Source organism: Sciurus carolinensis, chromosome 13 (genome assembly GCF_902686445.1).
Source record: "Sciurus carolinensis chromosome 13, mSciCar1.2, whole genome shotgun sequence".
Lineage (NCBI taxonomy): Eukaryota > Metazoa > Chordata > Mammalia > Rodentia > Sciuridae > Sciurus > Sciurus carolinensis.
Window position 1 is genome coordinate 22,293,526 of NC_062225.1, and position 16,685 is coordinate 22,310,210.

Here is a 16,685-nt window from a genome sequence, read left to right on the forward strand (position 1 = left end):
TTGGTTTACCTGAATCTCATGGAGAGTAAAAGTTGGTATGAAGTAAACTGTGTGGGATTTCCTGAACTCCAGCTCATCTGCCTGGTTGATACTGAGATAGAAAGGGAAGGGTTAGAGACTGTGTCGCCTACACCCATCTGTTTCTCTCAGCCATCAAAGGATAAGGGACATCTTGAAGGCATCTCAAAAACTCTGTTGTGATCCGGATCCGGATTTGCTGATGTCTTTTCCTGTGGCCATGGTGGAGTCCGATTCTACAACAGTCTATTATAAACTCACTGATGGGTGTATGCTGCCAGACCCTCAGAATATTCCCCTTAGAAGATGACATCTGTACTTCTCAACACTTATTCATAAAAGACTGGATTTGAGACCCATCTAGATGCTTTATCTTTTGTCTCAGAGATAGAGTTGATTTAGCTGTCTCTATTCCATAAGTTATCTTTCTGAAGAACAAAAGTTTCCCAGATACAAGAATTTGTATTGCTTAAAACTATAGAGTTGTTGCTCTAGAACTCTCTTATTGGAGACCGTTTAGTTACAGTTGTACTCGGATTTATGCCGAGGGTGTGTGCAGAGGGGTGGAATCCCTGTGCCTCTTGGTCACCCACACTCGTAGGAGCCACTGCTGGCTCATTGTTGAAACCACCACCTCTTCCCTTACTCTGCTCTTCCAGAACCTTCTGGCCTCTATAGCTGGCTTGGTCTGGTACTTCATGTACATTGTGACATGTGGAGAGTTTATTTCTGCCTGCTTTTCCATCTTTAGTAGAAAGTAAAAGATTTCTTTGAATCTTTTTTTTTTTTTCCTGCTGCACTCTGTTATTTTCCTCTTTGGTCGACTTTAAGACAAAACTAAAAATATGCTTGTCAGGAGTGTAAATTCTCATGTCAGGATTAATAGGCACCAGAGAAATGCTACCTGTGAGTGTGCTGGGCCTTCCTTTCCATCCTGTCACCGCCATCCTTATCCTACCACAGCTAGGATATTAGAGAGCGAAGGACAGTTTCAGCCTTAAAAATGTATTTGTTAGTTAGACCTAGTTATTCCTCTTTTATTAATATCCTCCAGTTGAGTTGTCCAAGAATGAAAAATATTACGCACAAAAATTTTCCAAATGGTATTGCTTTTATAACTCAAATTATGAATCATTTAAAGTTCAGGGCAGGAGTCAATCAGCACACTTTCTTTAAAGGACCACAAAATAAATATTTTAGGCTTTGCAGGCCATTTTGTCTCTGTCATAACTTCTCAACACTAACATTTGTTTTGTTTTGTTTTTTTTGCAGTACTGGGGATCGAACTCAGGGCCTTGTGTTTACAAGGCAAGCACTCTACCAGCTGAGCTGTCTCCCCAGCCAACACTAACATTTGTAGCATGAAAACAGCCATAGATATTACGTAAGCAAATAGGCTTGGCTATGTTCCAATAAAACTTTATTTTCAAATGTGGGGTTATCCTTTGTCGTCTCCTGGTCAAGATGAATAGTCTTGACAGACCTATGAAGGATATATTATGTACTCCTTAAAATTGTTGATGAATATTATGAAAAACACAAGAAAATGTTACATTGAACAAAAAAATTACAAGATGGAAAAGTGTATGAATAATGTGATTCTGGCTGCAAGTAACATACCAAGTACAGAATCAAAAATGGCAAAGTAGATGAAATTACTAACTGTGGTTATAGTAGGATGGCAGGACAATAAATGGATAACTTTATCTTTCCTCAATATTTTAGCTTTTATTTTTTTTTCTGGAATATGAAAATTTACTACTATTGTTTTCATCAGCAAAATTTATGATCTTGGTCTTTCCTTCTTGCCTTTGTGTAGGGCCAAAAGAGAGACATTGGCTACTTTTAGCAACCTTAAAGCAGACTCCAGGAATGTCACCAACAGCGTGACCTTTTCGACCAAATCCAGCAAGCAGAACTTCATCATTTTCCTCAATAAAGTTCAGGCAACCATCATTGGGTACAGAAGCTGTGATTTTCTTGTCATTCTTGATCAGCTGGACCCTGACACACTTCTTGATGGCAGAATTTGACTGTTTGGCTTCAACCCCAACTTTTTCTAGCACAATTCCCTTTGCATGGGAAGCACCACCCAAAGGGTTGGCCTTCAGGGATGTGCCCAAGGGGACTTTCTTGTACTGTTTATCATGCCAGTTCTGGTCCCATCGGTGACTACGGAGCCTCCTGGCAGTATGAAGACGGCGACACTTGCCCATCCTGTCGGTGCCATGGGGCCCAGCAAAAGCAATATTTTAGCTTTTATTTGTGTTACTTTGATAATGAAATATTTTAAAGTAAAAATAACTCAAAGTCTGAAAAACAAACAAACAAACAAACAACCCCCCAAATCCTAACCTAGGCAGTCACTGGTGTCTTCTTTACTGTGTTCAGTTGAGCAAGTCCTCAGCATGTCATAAAAATGTCTGTTGGTAGGGTGACCAATCATCTGGTTTGCCTGGGACAAACCAGATTTTATCACTGAAAGTTCTGAATCTTGGGAGACTCCTCAGTTGCAGGCAAATTGGGATTCTTGATCGCTCTCTCAGTATGCCCTAGATAGGCGTAGTCTTTAAAGGAAGTTCATTAAACATCCAAAACCAAAAACAAAACCAAAAAGGTTTTGTGCATCTGGGAGACATTACAGTTTATTGTTGACTAGTCTGGAATTGAAATTAAGATCTAAGTTAGACTTCTAACCCTACCAGTTACCAGCTTCCAGCCTCTAACTTCAATCTTCCAGATTGAGATAGTTGTGGATAATGCTGAGCCTCAGCTTTGTGGGAATAATGCTCATCTCATAGGATTGTTTAGAATTAAATGAGAAAATGCCTCCGAAGTACCTGGCACAGATTTCTAAATATTGTAAGTGACCAACAAATGATCCACATTTTTGTTCAGAGATTGACAAACTGCTGCTGGTGGGCCAAACCCTGTCAGTCTCCTATTATTGTAAATAAAGTTTTATTGGAACAATCACACCCATTTATTCACATATTGTCTATGGCTGCTTTCAAGCTACAAAGGCCTAGTCGAATGGGTGCAATAGACAACATATGGACTGCAAAGCCTAAAATATTTATTTTCTGACCCTTCACAGAAATGGTTTGCCCACCCCTGCCCTTGTTAATATTAGCAGATGTGGTTGAGGAAGCCCTGACTCAGATCCAGGAAGCTTGGGCTCCAGTCTGGTAGACATCCTGTCTGATAGAACTGTCTCTGTGACTTTGAGTAGATCAGTCAACTCTTTAGGATTTATGTCCTTGTCTATGACACAAACAGGCAATTTAGAAGGCCCATTCATATAGTCAACTTTCTGAGACATTTTGAACCTATGAGACATTTCAGGAAAGAGGTTCTATGGAAGGTGGGTAAAGTGTGTAATGAATTTTGTCTTTGATGTCTCATTCTCAAATTCCCTGGAGTGACAAGTCATCCTCCTCCTCAGCTAGGCCTTCTACAGTAAGTACCAGTGGCCTTCAGGAAGAGGGCAGGTTGAACAAGCTCATCAAACCCACCAGAAGTCCTTGGTCAACTGCCTTGGAGAAGTCAGGAGCTGTGTCCTGCCATGACAGGAAGATGAATCATGGCTTTCTTGTACCCAATCTCACTGCCTACCAGTGGTTGTGGTGAGTCACCCTAATTTGCCAGTGATAAGTTTTGAATGACTGTGGGCCATCTCAAACATACTGATTTGCAAGATGATGTCCTTTGGTTTCATATTTGGACAAAATGCATGTCAACAGGAGAGAGAGAGAAAGAGAGAGAGAGAGAGAGAGAGAGAGAGAGAGAGAGAGAGAGAGAGAATGAAAAAGAGAAAGCATGCAAACACACCAGGTCCCCAAGAGCTTTCTGTGATTAATAACTCATTACAAAAAACTCCCACCAACTCTTCTGATGACTCTTTAGGGGTGACTTCATTTTATAAAGAAATCTTTCTTCCTTTTTTCCCTTCTCCTGTTTTGGATACTCTTCCTTGTTATAGGATGTCCTCTCCTAAGGTCCCCTAAGCACCCAGTTAAGTCCTCCTCTTTGAGAGCTCTGACTAACCCAGCCCACTCCATCACTGCCCTTTCTGCCTTCCCGCCCTGTCTGGTCAGAACCTTCCTGGCACTTCACACACAGTCTGGATTACTTTCTGATAGTTCCATGGGCATTAATCAAGTCTCCCCAGCCCTGTCATCTCCACTAGGGCAGGGCAGAGGCTGGGTTGTCTCTCTCATCTGCATGCCCTGGGGGCTGGGGCTGGGGCTGGGTGCAGCAGGAAGTGTGGCCCAGGTAGAATGTTCTCTGGACCTGTTCCCGCACAGGGCTGGGGCTTCCTGTCCGCATCTGGGCTGTGGAGGTTCCATTTACACTTCTCCCACATCCAGGGCTCTACTTCAATCATTATCCTAGCAGGTTGGGTTGGTTCATCCCACCCTGCTTCTTCCTTAAGGCTATTGTGTGTCAGTTCTGGGCCTTTATCCTGATTAGGATAATAACATCCTAAATTTGGCCAGTGGGCAGCCTTTCTTTACCGACTGAAAAAATGAACTGGAAGTTTCTGTCAGTGAGTGTTTATATACCTTGTTCTTCTGCGGAACAATCAGCATTCCCTTGTTATGAAAGCCAGTTGTGTCCAACTGGACGGATATTACTGGAACTCTTTGGATTTTCTTTTTCCTGGTGTCAAGTTTCATTTTGATTGTATGGGAGGAAAATTAACCCTTTTTATTAAACCAATGTGGATATTAAGTATCATCACTGACATTCTAGCAATCTCACACTCAAGAAATAAGGTGAAATCTGCACTCCTCTGTGTGGTGTGTGGAACAGCCTCTGGCAAGGCCCCTGGGAGGGGATGAAGGGCCCACGGCATCCCTAGTTCCCACCAAGGCTGGGGACCAGTGAGGAGCACACTCCTCAGGAGTACTGACACACTCATTTTTTGTGTGTGTATTTGTTAAGTTCTTACAAATAAGAACCCATCATTTATTTTTTTGTCTGTTCAGTTTTCCACACATGGACTTCAGGTGTTTTTTTTTTTTTTAAATCCCTATAGAACATCTGCTGGGTTAACTTGGACCTATTTTGAATTCATGTGTAGTTAGACATCAAGAGAAAAATTTCACCTTATGTACAGCAAAATATTCCTTAGGTGAAATAGCCACAGGGAACAACTTCCTATCTTAATATGCTATGCTTTCCATAAGGAGCGAGCTTGGTGACCCCAGAAAGGCCCTGGGGACTGGCTAGTGCTGAATAATCAGCCTGAAGCAAAGAAGCCCACAAGCTCTGCCCCCCTAACTTTGCTAAGGAAAGCCCACGCTGCAAAGGGGAACAAAGACAAAAGGTGTGGACGTCTCTTGACCTTTAGCTTTGTGTCCAAGGATGTCTAGTCCCTCTGACAAACATGGACTATGAGGCTATGACCAACATGACTAAGAAGTCAACAGAGTAGCCAGTTTCATCCTTTTCATAGAAAGCTGGACATTTGTCAGCAGATAAGCCTCATTTGCAAACGGTCACGTGGGTCAGGCAAGGTTTGAGAAGGGTTTTTGATGTTCCCGTGATGTTTGTTGTCCCAGCAGGAGCCAGGCAAACCTGTCCATGTCGCAAGTCCCTCCACGGGAGGGAAGATGAGTTTTTATTTGTTTTGTTTTTGCTTAGTTGACTTCTTGTATGCATCGGATCTTCTTCCCCAGTTGTGGGACATAATTCACAACACACCTCCCATTTCTTGCATTTTAAAAACACAATTTTCCCTGAGCAATACAATTTTGGTGTGATCTTTATAACTTTTTTTTTTTTTTTTTTTTAACAGAATTGAAGACTATTTTTCTGATTTGAAACAGCTTTCCTACAAATTTGGATGGGATGCTGTTTTGCTTTGGTGGCTTTCCAAACATAGGCAGGCACCAACAGATTTCTGTCTGCAGGAAGCTGCTGCAGATGTGTGAAGAATCTGAAGAGAGTGTGAAGCCAGAAGGAGGGGCTGCCTCACCCAGCTGGCCCACTTAGTGCAGGCTGGGTGCCTGCTTTGGCAACAGCCTGACCAGCCCGAGGACCTGAGGCTGCTGCTTATTTGAGACCAGGTCAGACCTCAGCAGAACCTTCATTTCCTACACAGTTGCCTTTCATTCTTTAACCAAGGAGTTCTGTTCCTTATGAATGGAGTCATGTTGAAAGCCCATTTCTTCTAGAAAGTCCTTCATTTATTCTGTTCTTGAGCATGCAGATCCTTGGAAAATCTGACAAGAGTGCACAGAATGATCCAAAGCAGCAGGTACCAAATGGCTGACTATGACTCTTCAGGAGGTCCTGTGTTCTACCCTGGTTGTTGAACGGAGGGACCCCCCAATTCCATTGTAGTTCTAGGTCAAAGTCCTACTAGACTTGTCCAAATCTCCCTCCAGGAAGGAGAATTTGGACAACTTCCTACTATACATCTAGAAGAAAATGGTATTGGGTCCTCTCCAAATTCATACATTGAAGTCCTAACCTGTAGTAACTCACTGTGTATTTGGAGGTAGAGATTTTAAAGAGGTAATTAAAATGAGGTCATCAGCATGGGCCTTAATAAGTGTTCTTATTAGAAGAGGAGAATAGGATATGGATGTGTACAGGGAAGACTGTGTGAAGACCAGGGGGAAGGCACCATCTACCAGCCAGGAGAGGCCTCAGAAGAAACCAACCCTGCCCACACCTCAGTCTCTTACTTCCAACCTTCGGCCTGTGAGGACAGGAGTTGCTGTTGTCTAAACCTCCCAGTCCACAGTTATGGAAGCCCTCGCCGGCTGATGTGCTGGGTCTGTGGGCGCTGTGTGGACTTCTGGCGTCTATGAGTACTCAACAGACCTCGACTGTCCTGTGGGAGGCTTCCTTTGCAGTTCACTGTGAGCTCTCCAGGGATGCTGTCCTGACTCCCAAGTTTAACCACAGACTTTATACTTTGCTTTTTTATTCTTTGCATTCTTTTCTTGGGTCCTGGGGAACTGGGAGCAGGAGACTGAAACCTCAGTTCCAGAAACAGTTATCAAACTCTGTGACCTTGAGTAGGTCATGCAACCTCCTGGGGCCCTGGGCTCCTGGCCTGTCACATCAGCAGCTAAGCCGGTGGTCTCTGGAGTTCCTCTCATCTCGGATGTGGACTCTAGACACTTCTGCCATTAGCCTCACACTGTGAACTCAATCATCTTTTCTCAGGTTGCTGATTTCTTCCATTCATAATGTGGCCTGGAAATTCCTTCTTGCTAACATCTGCATGGGAGGTCATTAGGAAAAATGATCCTCTTGGAGTTCACATGTGTGTGTGAGAGGTCAGGGAAGCCTAGTTTCAATTCCAGGGAACTACAAGGCTGTCAGTTCCCCTTCCAGAACTTCCTCTGACTACATTCCATCAGACAAGCTGGGGATTTATTTTTTGCTTGAACAAAGGTGGTGATTGAATAGAATTAGTTGTCATTTGAAAACTGAATGATTATGGAGATGTAAAAAAACAGTGCAAAAGCGGACTAATGAATGGCAAGTCATGTGAACCTACCCCTGATCTTGGAATCTTGTCATTTTGCAGCTTGACCTGGCCTGTGGTTTGGTATTGAATCTTCGTCCAAATACTGGACTTCCTTCTTTTTCCTCTTCTCTACATTCTGACTGCTCACTCCAGAGTTGCAGGCAATCAGCCTACCTGTTATAACAGGTATTGGCTCATTCGTCATTCTGGTATATACCTCGGGCCCATCCTAGGCATTACTCATCTGAAATTAGAGGCCACTAACCATTTTCCTGATGAGTGCCCAGTGGCTTCATGTTTTGCTACAACCTCTCTTTAATTTTGTTCAGCTCAGTGCAACTCCAGAAGTTTAAACACTTCCTGTGTATTCAGAACCATGAGCGGGGCACCGTGTCACAAACCAAAGAACTCCATGACCTGGTCCTAGACTCCAGGGAGCTTGCTGTTTTCCTCGGAAGATGGGACACTCGTGTGAAACACGCTGAGAGCAGTTGAGTTGAAAAAACCATGGCCTCAGCAGGACAGAGCAGAGACTTAAGTGCTCTTGATACATTCCAAGACTGGCGAGGAAGTAGAGGTTAGGAACAGCTGAAAGTGTGAGGGAAGATCAAAAAGGAGAGGTGGGTCTTGACCTATCCTTGGCATTGGAAAACAGGGCAGGTGTTACTAGGTTTCTGCAGGCAACTGAAGCTGGGGAAGATCTGCAAGAATTTCATAGACTGTCATAGAAATAGGACATTGGGTAGAAGGAGAAAGCTCTTAGGAGAGGTAAGAATTGAGAGAGAGAGAGAGAGAGAGAGAGAGAGAGAGAGAGAGAGAGAGAGAGGCGTGATCAGAGGTGGAAATTGGACTTGAGCAAACAGACTGTTTAATTTGGACTATGTGAGATGGTTTCCAAACAAACCTCCCTCCTCTTTCTCCAACCCATGCCTTTTTCAGTTTCCAGACCCTGACGTCATGACATGGTGCAGCTGCAGTTATGTATCTTTTCCTTTCCGTTTGACCCCCCAGCTAAAGTACCACTTTCTTGGCACCCAAAATGGAATCACTGCCAATGGGGCAGAGGAGAGATTGATTTTGGAGGTCAGCCCTGCTGGAAAGCTGAGGGGTATTGCATGTCCTTCCCTGAGGTGGCCACTAGAAATGATGAGGGGTGTGTCTTCTGGAAGGGAATGGAATCAGGGATGTCTATGAAGCCCTTCTTTAGAAAACAGACACTGGTAGACCTCCATCCTTCCTGAATGAGACTGTTTCCCCCTTTGGATGGAGACCCTGGTCTCCCTCTAGGAGGCTAGAGATGGTGTTGTCTTGGGAATTAATGTGATGTTGGCCAGAGGAGGTTGAGGGTTCAAGGGAAGACAAGCATGCTGGATGAGGCCATAGCCTTTGTCAAGCTACTATAGGACCCAAATAGGAAAGAACAGATTTTCTTCTTGTAGTCCTTTGGGAGAAACACCTCCTTGGAGGGTATTAGGAACCTGTATTAGTCCATTTTCAGTTGCTATAACAAAAATATCCAAGTCTACGTATTTATAAAGAAAATAAGTTTATTGAGCCTACAGTTTTGAAAGTGCAAGATTGGGTGCCTTATCTGTTTGGAATCTGGTGAGGATCCTCTTAGCTGCATGACTTTGTGGCATCATGCTGAGAGCACCTGTGAGTCGAGAGATCACATGGTGAGACAGGAAGTCAGAGAAAGTGCAGAGGTCCCAGTTTTAGACCTCGCTCTTGGCCCTACCTCTTAAAGGTTTTACCACCTCTTAACATTGTCAAAGTGTGGACAAAACTTCTAACACATGAACATTTGGGGGGCACACTTAAACCATATTCAAACTCTAGCAGAGTCCATGGTACCTCCATTATTTAGTTTTACTCAGCCATGAAGAGGAATGAAATTATGCCATTTGCTGGTCTTTGGATGGAACTGGAAACACCATGCTAAGTGAAATAAGCCAGACTCAGAAAGTCAAGGGCCAGCTGTTTCCTCTCATGTGTGGAAACTGGCACAAAATATGGGGAAAAAAAGCTGGTGGGGGGTGATGCCGTGAAAATAGAAGAATGATTGGTGGAGTAAAGGAAGGGGGTGGGGGAGAAGGATGGGAAAAGGCAGGAGCTGTGGAATGGATTTGACCAAATTATGCTACGTACCTGTAGGAATATACCACAGTGAATTCCACCTTTATGTATGTCTATAAAGCACTGATTTAAAAGAAAAATAATAACTAAATAGAAGGAAGACCAGTAGAGTGGAGAAAGGGGAACAGGGGGAGGGAGGAGGGGAGGGAAAGAGGAAGGACTGGGGACTAAAATGGAGCAAATTATATCCCATGCCTGTGTGAGTATGTCGAAATGAACCCCACTATTATGTATAACTATAATGCATAAATAGAAACATTTTATTTTCCATTTCATTCTTCAGGTTTGGGAAATTTTCTGATATTATTTCACTGAATAGGTTGTTCATTCCTTTGGTTTGTATCTCTGCGCCTTCCTCAATCCCAAGAATTCTTAAATTTGGTCTTTTCATGATGTCCCATAGTTCTTGGAAATTCTGTTCATGATTTCTTACCGTCTTCTCTGTTTGGGCAACTTTATTTTCAAGATTAAATATTTTGTCTTCATTGTCTGAGGTTCTGTCTTCCAAGTGGTCTAGTCTGTGGTGATGCTTTCCATTGAGTTTTTTCTTTGGTTTATTGTCTCCTTCATTTCAAGGATTTCCGTTTGGTTTTTTTTGAGAATCTCTATCTCTTTGTTGAAATGATCTTTTGCTTCCTACAGGTTTGCAATAATGTCTGCAGTTTCTAATGGAGGACAAAGAGGATGCAGAGGGATGTAGAATGTGGCTATTAATGGGATAAGAAAAGAATATACAGAAGTTCTAGAAAATAGAAAGGATGAGAGTGTAATCAAAAGAAATCAGATGTTAGCACGCAAAAAAGGGAGAAAGAGACTCTGAGGGAACAGGTAAACAAAAGGAAAAGAGAGCAAGAAAAGTAAAGAAATAAAAACTTGAATTTTTTTAAAAAGGAGAAAAAAGAAAATCTACAGTATAACAGTCATATAGTAATGAAACCTCCCAGTGTTCAGTAGCCTGATGCATGAGAGGTACCTGACAGTGAGCTTCAAGCCTCCAGCAGGCGTCGCAGGATGGGATTTGCCCCATGTAAAGATCAGAGCTACAGCTTCCAGGATTATCCAAGATGGCCGCTCTGGCTTCAAAATGTGTTGGCAAATGGGGAGCTGCAGCTCAGGGTGTGGCCGTGGTCAGCTGGAGGTCCTGGAGACGGGATGCAGTTAGTCCGGCAGGGGTCCTGGAGGTCTGGTGTGTTTGGTGTGGTTGTGGGATCCTGGAGGCCAGGTGCAATCAGTCGGTCTGGGGTCCGGGTGATAGGGCGCAGTCAGTTGGTCTGGGGGTCTTGGCGGTAGGGAGTGGTCAGTCGATGTGAGGGCCCCAGAGGCAGGGAGTGATCGGTTGGGACTGAGGGATCCTGGAGACGGGGCTCAGTCAGTCTGGCCAGGGGTCCTACGGGGCCTGGCTGTTGTCTCAAAATGGCTGGCAGCCACGTGTAATCAAATCTGCAGGTACTGTAACAGTGAACTTCCAGGCAGCAGCAGGCAGCTGGCGCTCCACTGGCAGCCGGAGATCAGTTTGCTGACTTTTGTCAGACCATCATGAGGTGAACCTCGAGTGTTGGGTGATGGATAGGAGTAAGGCAGGCGATGGACAGGCGAGAGGCAGGCAAATGGCGGATGATAGGTGCCTGACAGTGAGCAATCTGCTCTCAAAAAAGGCGTCGATATGCTGGCAGACTGCAGGTCATCACAGCAGACAAATGGGGTAAACAGCAGGGAATCGATAAGCAGCAAAAACTGCCTCACCAAGAAACAGATATCCTCTGCCTGAAACCAGAGTTACGGAGCAACAAGGAACACAGCCTCCCTCTAGTCTGACATCTTGGATCCGAAATTAAATAGAAATATTTTAAAAAATAAAATATCGCCAGGAAGAATTCTGGATGTGCCTTGATCTTCCCTAGGTAGAGGGATGGACACATGCCCTAAAAAAATTTTCATTAAGAGGAGTGTCTCAGGGCACCCTGTGCCCAGAGCTCTAAGACATTCCTATAAATTAATTCACCTAGGCCCATTCCTTCCCAAGACAGGTGATAGGAAGTTCTAACTGGTCAGACACCAAGGGTCCCTATCTCTTCTGACATAAAGGGTACCACCAAGTGTGAGAAGAAGCTTGGAAAATCTTGCTTCCCTCCTCTTGGAGGCTAACAAGCACTTATATCCTTTTTTTTTTTTTTTTTTTTTTTTTTTTTAACAGCACTTATATCCTAAAGGGCCTTTTTGCAATAAAATTCAGATGTTTCCACACCAACTCAATACTCCCCTGTCTCTGCCACATGGGCAGGTCTCTGTGCTATTTGGAGGCATAAAACATTGTAGAGTCCTGGGGATCCCATGTTTATTAGTCAAACAGAAATATGTTACCTCTTTTTTTTTTTTTTTCCATGCAGAAAAGTATCTGTGGAAACGTACACCAACCAATGCCAAAAGCCTGGGAGTCAGGAACAGCACTACCTGCCAAGTCTTTAAAGTTTGATTTGCTGCCATCCAAAGTGAAAATCAGGGAGCTGGCTCTCCTGAACTTTGGATCTGTGACAGAGGAAGCTAAGTGGACCCTGAATTAGAGGTTAGAGGAGCCCAAGTTCTCTGGAAGTCACATGACACTGGGCAAATCACAGACTATCTTGGTCTTCTCTTCTGTGAACTGGGACAATTGGAAAGTTGTGGAGATAAAATGAGGTCATGGGAACTCTTCAGTGCCTCAGCTGTGAAGCAAGCAGGAGATCGGCAGAGCAGGAGGCAGCTAGAGGTGTGGGCCAGCGATAGAGGCACTGAGAGGTGGATGGCATTTGGGATGTCCGAGTCTTGGAGGTCACAGTGACCTCCAGTTTGTACTAGCCTGTTCCGGCATCCATGGGGTCATACCTGGTGGCCGAGGTGAGCCTTATAGGGTTTAAAGAAGACCTTACTTAGCTCTAGAGAGGGCTGTGGGAGGCGAGGCAGGCTGTAGTCAGCAGGCGAAGGTGGAATGTTCCAGGCTTGAGAGGGGGCGAATGGCGGCTAGGTAGAGAGTCAGGGCTAAGCAAGGGGGTGGGGCTCCATCTCAGCCACTTCAAGGGCATACTCAGGAGAGTCAGTGTGGTCGAGGGCTCCTGCTCAGTTAGAGGCGAGGTTGCAGATGGCAGTTTGGGGCTATGTTGTTTAAGGTAGTGAGAACAATTTAGGAACCCACATGTGCAGTGGGGGAAGGAGGATGAGAAAGGGGGTTGGGTCCCTAACATAACTCCAGGTCTGGTTAAGTTCAGCTCATGACCTGGGACTGAGCTTGCCGGACCTCAGCAACTATGGTTAACATGGACCAATGCATATTGGAGTACAAAAATAATATGATAACAATATTATTGAACTCATTCAATAATAACATGATGTGGAGTACAAAAATAACGTGATAACAATATTATTGAATTCATTCAATGTTCTGAGCACCAAACTAAGTGCCTCATTGGTATCTTCTAATTTAATTTTATTTCATTATAATTTTCACAATCTATGAGACTTTTACCCATTTTGCAGATAGGGAGATTGAGGCACGGAGAGGTATAGTGGTGGTGCTGGTTTTTGAACCAACTTCCTCTGACTGCAGAGATTGTGCTATTATTGTGATTTCACTGACTGACTGTAACAGATAACAACAGCCATTGCAGTGATAATGGAGGTGGAGGCTGTAGTGGTCCTGGCTCTGCATGTTCTGTGTAGGCACATGACTCCATCTACTCCTCACACGACCTGTGACGTGGATATGGTCTCAGCTCCACAGATGAGAAGAGACCCAGGGGGTTCACTTGCCCAAAGTCTCAGAGTTGGTAAGAAATACAGCCAAAACAAAACCCCACATCTGGCCTGGTGAGGTGGTCGCCTGGTGAGGTAGTCCCAGTGGCCCAGGAGGCTGAGGTAGGAGGATCGTGAGTTCAAAGCCAGCCTCAGCAACTTAGCAAGACACTGTCTTTAAACAAAAAATAAAAAGAGCTGGGGGTGTGACTTAGTAGTTAAGTGCCACTGGGTTTAATCTCTGGTACAAAAAGAAACAGCCAGGTCTGTCCCATATCAGAGGTCAGAGACTTAACGCCTGGAGACTAGGCTGTGATCTCCATCTTCTTTGAGAAATATATCCTTGACAAGCTTGTTCATGACAAATTGATGACACTTGAAGGGAATCACAGGCCTGCGTATCTGGTACTCAGGTCTTTTCCTTTCCTCGAGTGCCACCGCCTTCAGAACGCTCCTTGTTCGCAGCCCAAGTTGGGCATTAAAACTTCTTGAAAACACACATGCTTTATCTCTGGAAGGCTTAAAATTGAAATTAAAGCAGAGAAGACTTCTGATACAAACAAGGAAAAGCTTGTCTGCAAGGAACATAAGTTTCGTTGGACTCAGAACTTTGTAGGGATGTGGAGTGACTTTCCCTTGAGGTCTGTGAAGAAAACAGACTGTAGCTAACTGTGCTTGCTGAGTCCAGGGTGAGTGACCAAAATCTACCAGGGACATCAACCAAGACCAAGACGCACTCTTTATTCTTAAATATAAATTCCTGGTTGCTATGGTCTAAATTTTTGTCCCCCACCAAATTCATACATTGAAACCTAATCTCCAATGCCTTGGTATTAAGTGGACCTTTGAGGTGTGATTAGTTGTCCAGGGCGGTGGTGCACGCCTGTAATCCTAGCAGCTCAGGAGGCTGAGGCAGGACGATCTCAAGTTCCAAACCAGGCTCAGCAATTTAGCAAGGCCCTAAGATACTTAGTGAGACCCTGTCCTAAAATAAAAAATAAGGGTTGGGGCTGTAGCTCAGTGGCGGAGCACTTACCTAGCACATGTGAGGCACTGGGTTCGATCCTTAGCATCACGTAAAAATAAATAAATAAATAAAACGAAGGCATGATGTCCATCCACAACTACAAAAAAGAATTAAAAAAAAAAAAAAAAGACCTGAGGATGTGGCTCAGTGGTTATGCCCTAGTACCCAACCCCGTGCCACGCCCTGTAAAAACATGAAAGAAAAAGATGTGATTAGTGTCCTCATGAAAGAATCTTGAGGGAGCTGATTGCGCCTCTGCTGTGTGAACACATAGCAGTCACCATCTGCAAAACTGTGTGTTCAGCAGACACTGAATCTTCTGGCACCTTAATCTTGGACTTTCCAGCCTCCAGAACAGTAAGCAATTTTTTGTTGTTTAAAAGAATTTTTTGTTGTTTAAAAATTACCCAGTCTAAGGGATTTTGTTATAGCAGCATGAATAGACTAAGACATTTGCTAGCTTACTGAGAACTAACGAACATCTTACAGATATTTACTTATTTATTTATTCACTTGGACCCCAAAATCTAAAGTCAACCCTCTATATTTGTGGGTTCAGCTTCCTCAAATTTGCCCAACTGCAGGTCAAAAATATCTAAAAATGCATCTGTAATGCACATATATACCCTTTCTTCTCGTTGCTACTTTCCTCAATAATACAGTGTCGACTACTGACATAACCTTTACATTGTATTCGCTATCACAAGTCATCTAGAGATGAGGTAAAACGCGTGGCACAATGTGTGCCAGTGACATGTGGTTACTGTGCCGCTTTATTTCGGAGACTTGAGCGTCTCTGGATACTGCAATGCCTGGGCAGTCCTGGAACCCATCCTTTTGAGCGAGGACTGTATTTTACATGTCCAGGTGGGTAATATTGTCTTTTACATTGTTGCTTTAGTGGCAAATTTATTACTCTACACCTGTTTCAAAGTTTGTTCACCCCTGTCTTCATGTCATAGTCACAAGGTTGGACAAGTTCACCTTCCAAATTTCTATGCAGTTCTTAGTACCTTTGCATGTGACCTGCGAGAAGCATCTCCAGATGTGTGGGTCACGTGCACAGGAAAGACATCTCTCTTTAAAAAGAAAGTGGATAACAAAATAAATAAAGCAGCACTGGGTTATAACTCAAAGTACAGGATAAATACTTGAGACCATACTGATGTAAAGAAATGATGGAATAAATAAATTGGAGCAGAGGAAAAGATGCCATGCAGGATTCCTATATAATTTGTGTCGATACCTTCCTTACCCTCAAGGGGGCGGAATGCGAGTCTGTATTGGTTTCCTGTGGTGGTTGTAACAACTTACCACAAACTTGGAGACTGGAAACAATAATGATCTATGTTTTTTACAGTTGCAGAGGCCTGAAGTCTGAAGTCAGTATCACTGAATCAAAGTCAAGGTGTTGGCAGGTCTGAGCTTCCTCTGGAGTCTCTAGGGAAGAATCCGCTTCTTGCCTCTTCAGCTTCTGGAAGTGATGATGGCCACGTCATTCCAGTCTGTCTTTATCTCCTTTTCTGTGTCAACTCCCTCCGCCCCTCTCTTATAAGAATCCTAGTGGCTGCAATTAGGGCCTGTTCAGATAATCCAGGATTATCTCCACCAAGATCCTTAATTTAATCACAATTGCAAAAATCACTTTTGACATATGTACACATGGAAATGGCTAATATTCAAGGTTCCAGGGTTTAGGACGTGAGCAGTGTCAGGGGACACTGTTCAGTCCGCCACATTCTCTACTTCTTAAGTATGGGCTGACACACTGACTTTCACCCAAGAAGTACAGTATATAAAAGGGGGAAACATGAGTAACATTACAGTGGAGAAACCTGACAAATACTACCTCAGCCAGATAATCAAGTTCAACATCAATAGTGATAAGTCATGTTGATAGTATGTTCCCTTGATAGGATGTGACGAGAATGGTATGTTACCTCTGTGATCATCCTCCCCAAACCACACAACCATAGCCTAACTATGAGGAAAACATGACAAATCCCAACTGAGGCACCTACAAAATACCTGACCAGTACGTCCCCAAATGGTCAAGATCATCAAAAACAAAGGAAGTCTGAGAAGCTGTCACAGCCAAGAGCAACTCAATGGGACACAGATAATAAATGCAATGTGGAGTTCTGGACAGAATTCTGGAACAGAAAGAGGACATTTGGTAAAAACAAAATATTAAATGAAGCATGGACCTTAGTTAATAATATATCAACATTGCTGACTTAATTGTAA

At 43.7% G+C, this 16,685-nt stretch overlaps 1 pseudogene; it reads right to left on the bottom strand.

The window, feature by feature from the left end:
- Nucleotides 1–1,801: 1,801 nt before the first annotated feature.
- On the bottom strand, nt 1,802–2,234 carry LOC124963534 (40S ribosomal protein S23-like; annotated as a pseudogene).
- Between the last annotated feature and the right edge of the window lie 14,451 nt (nt 2,235–16,685).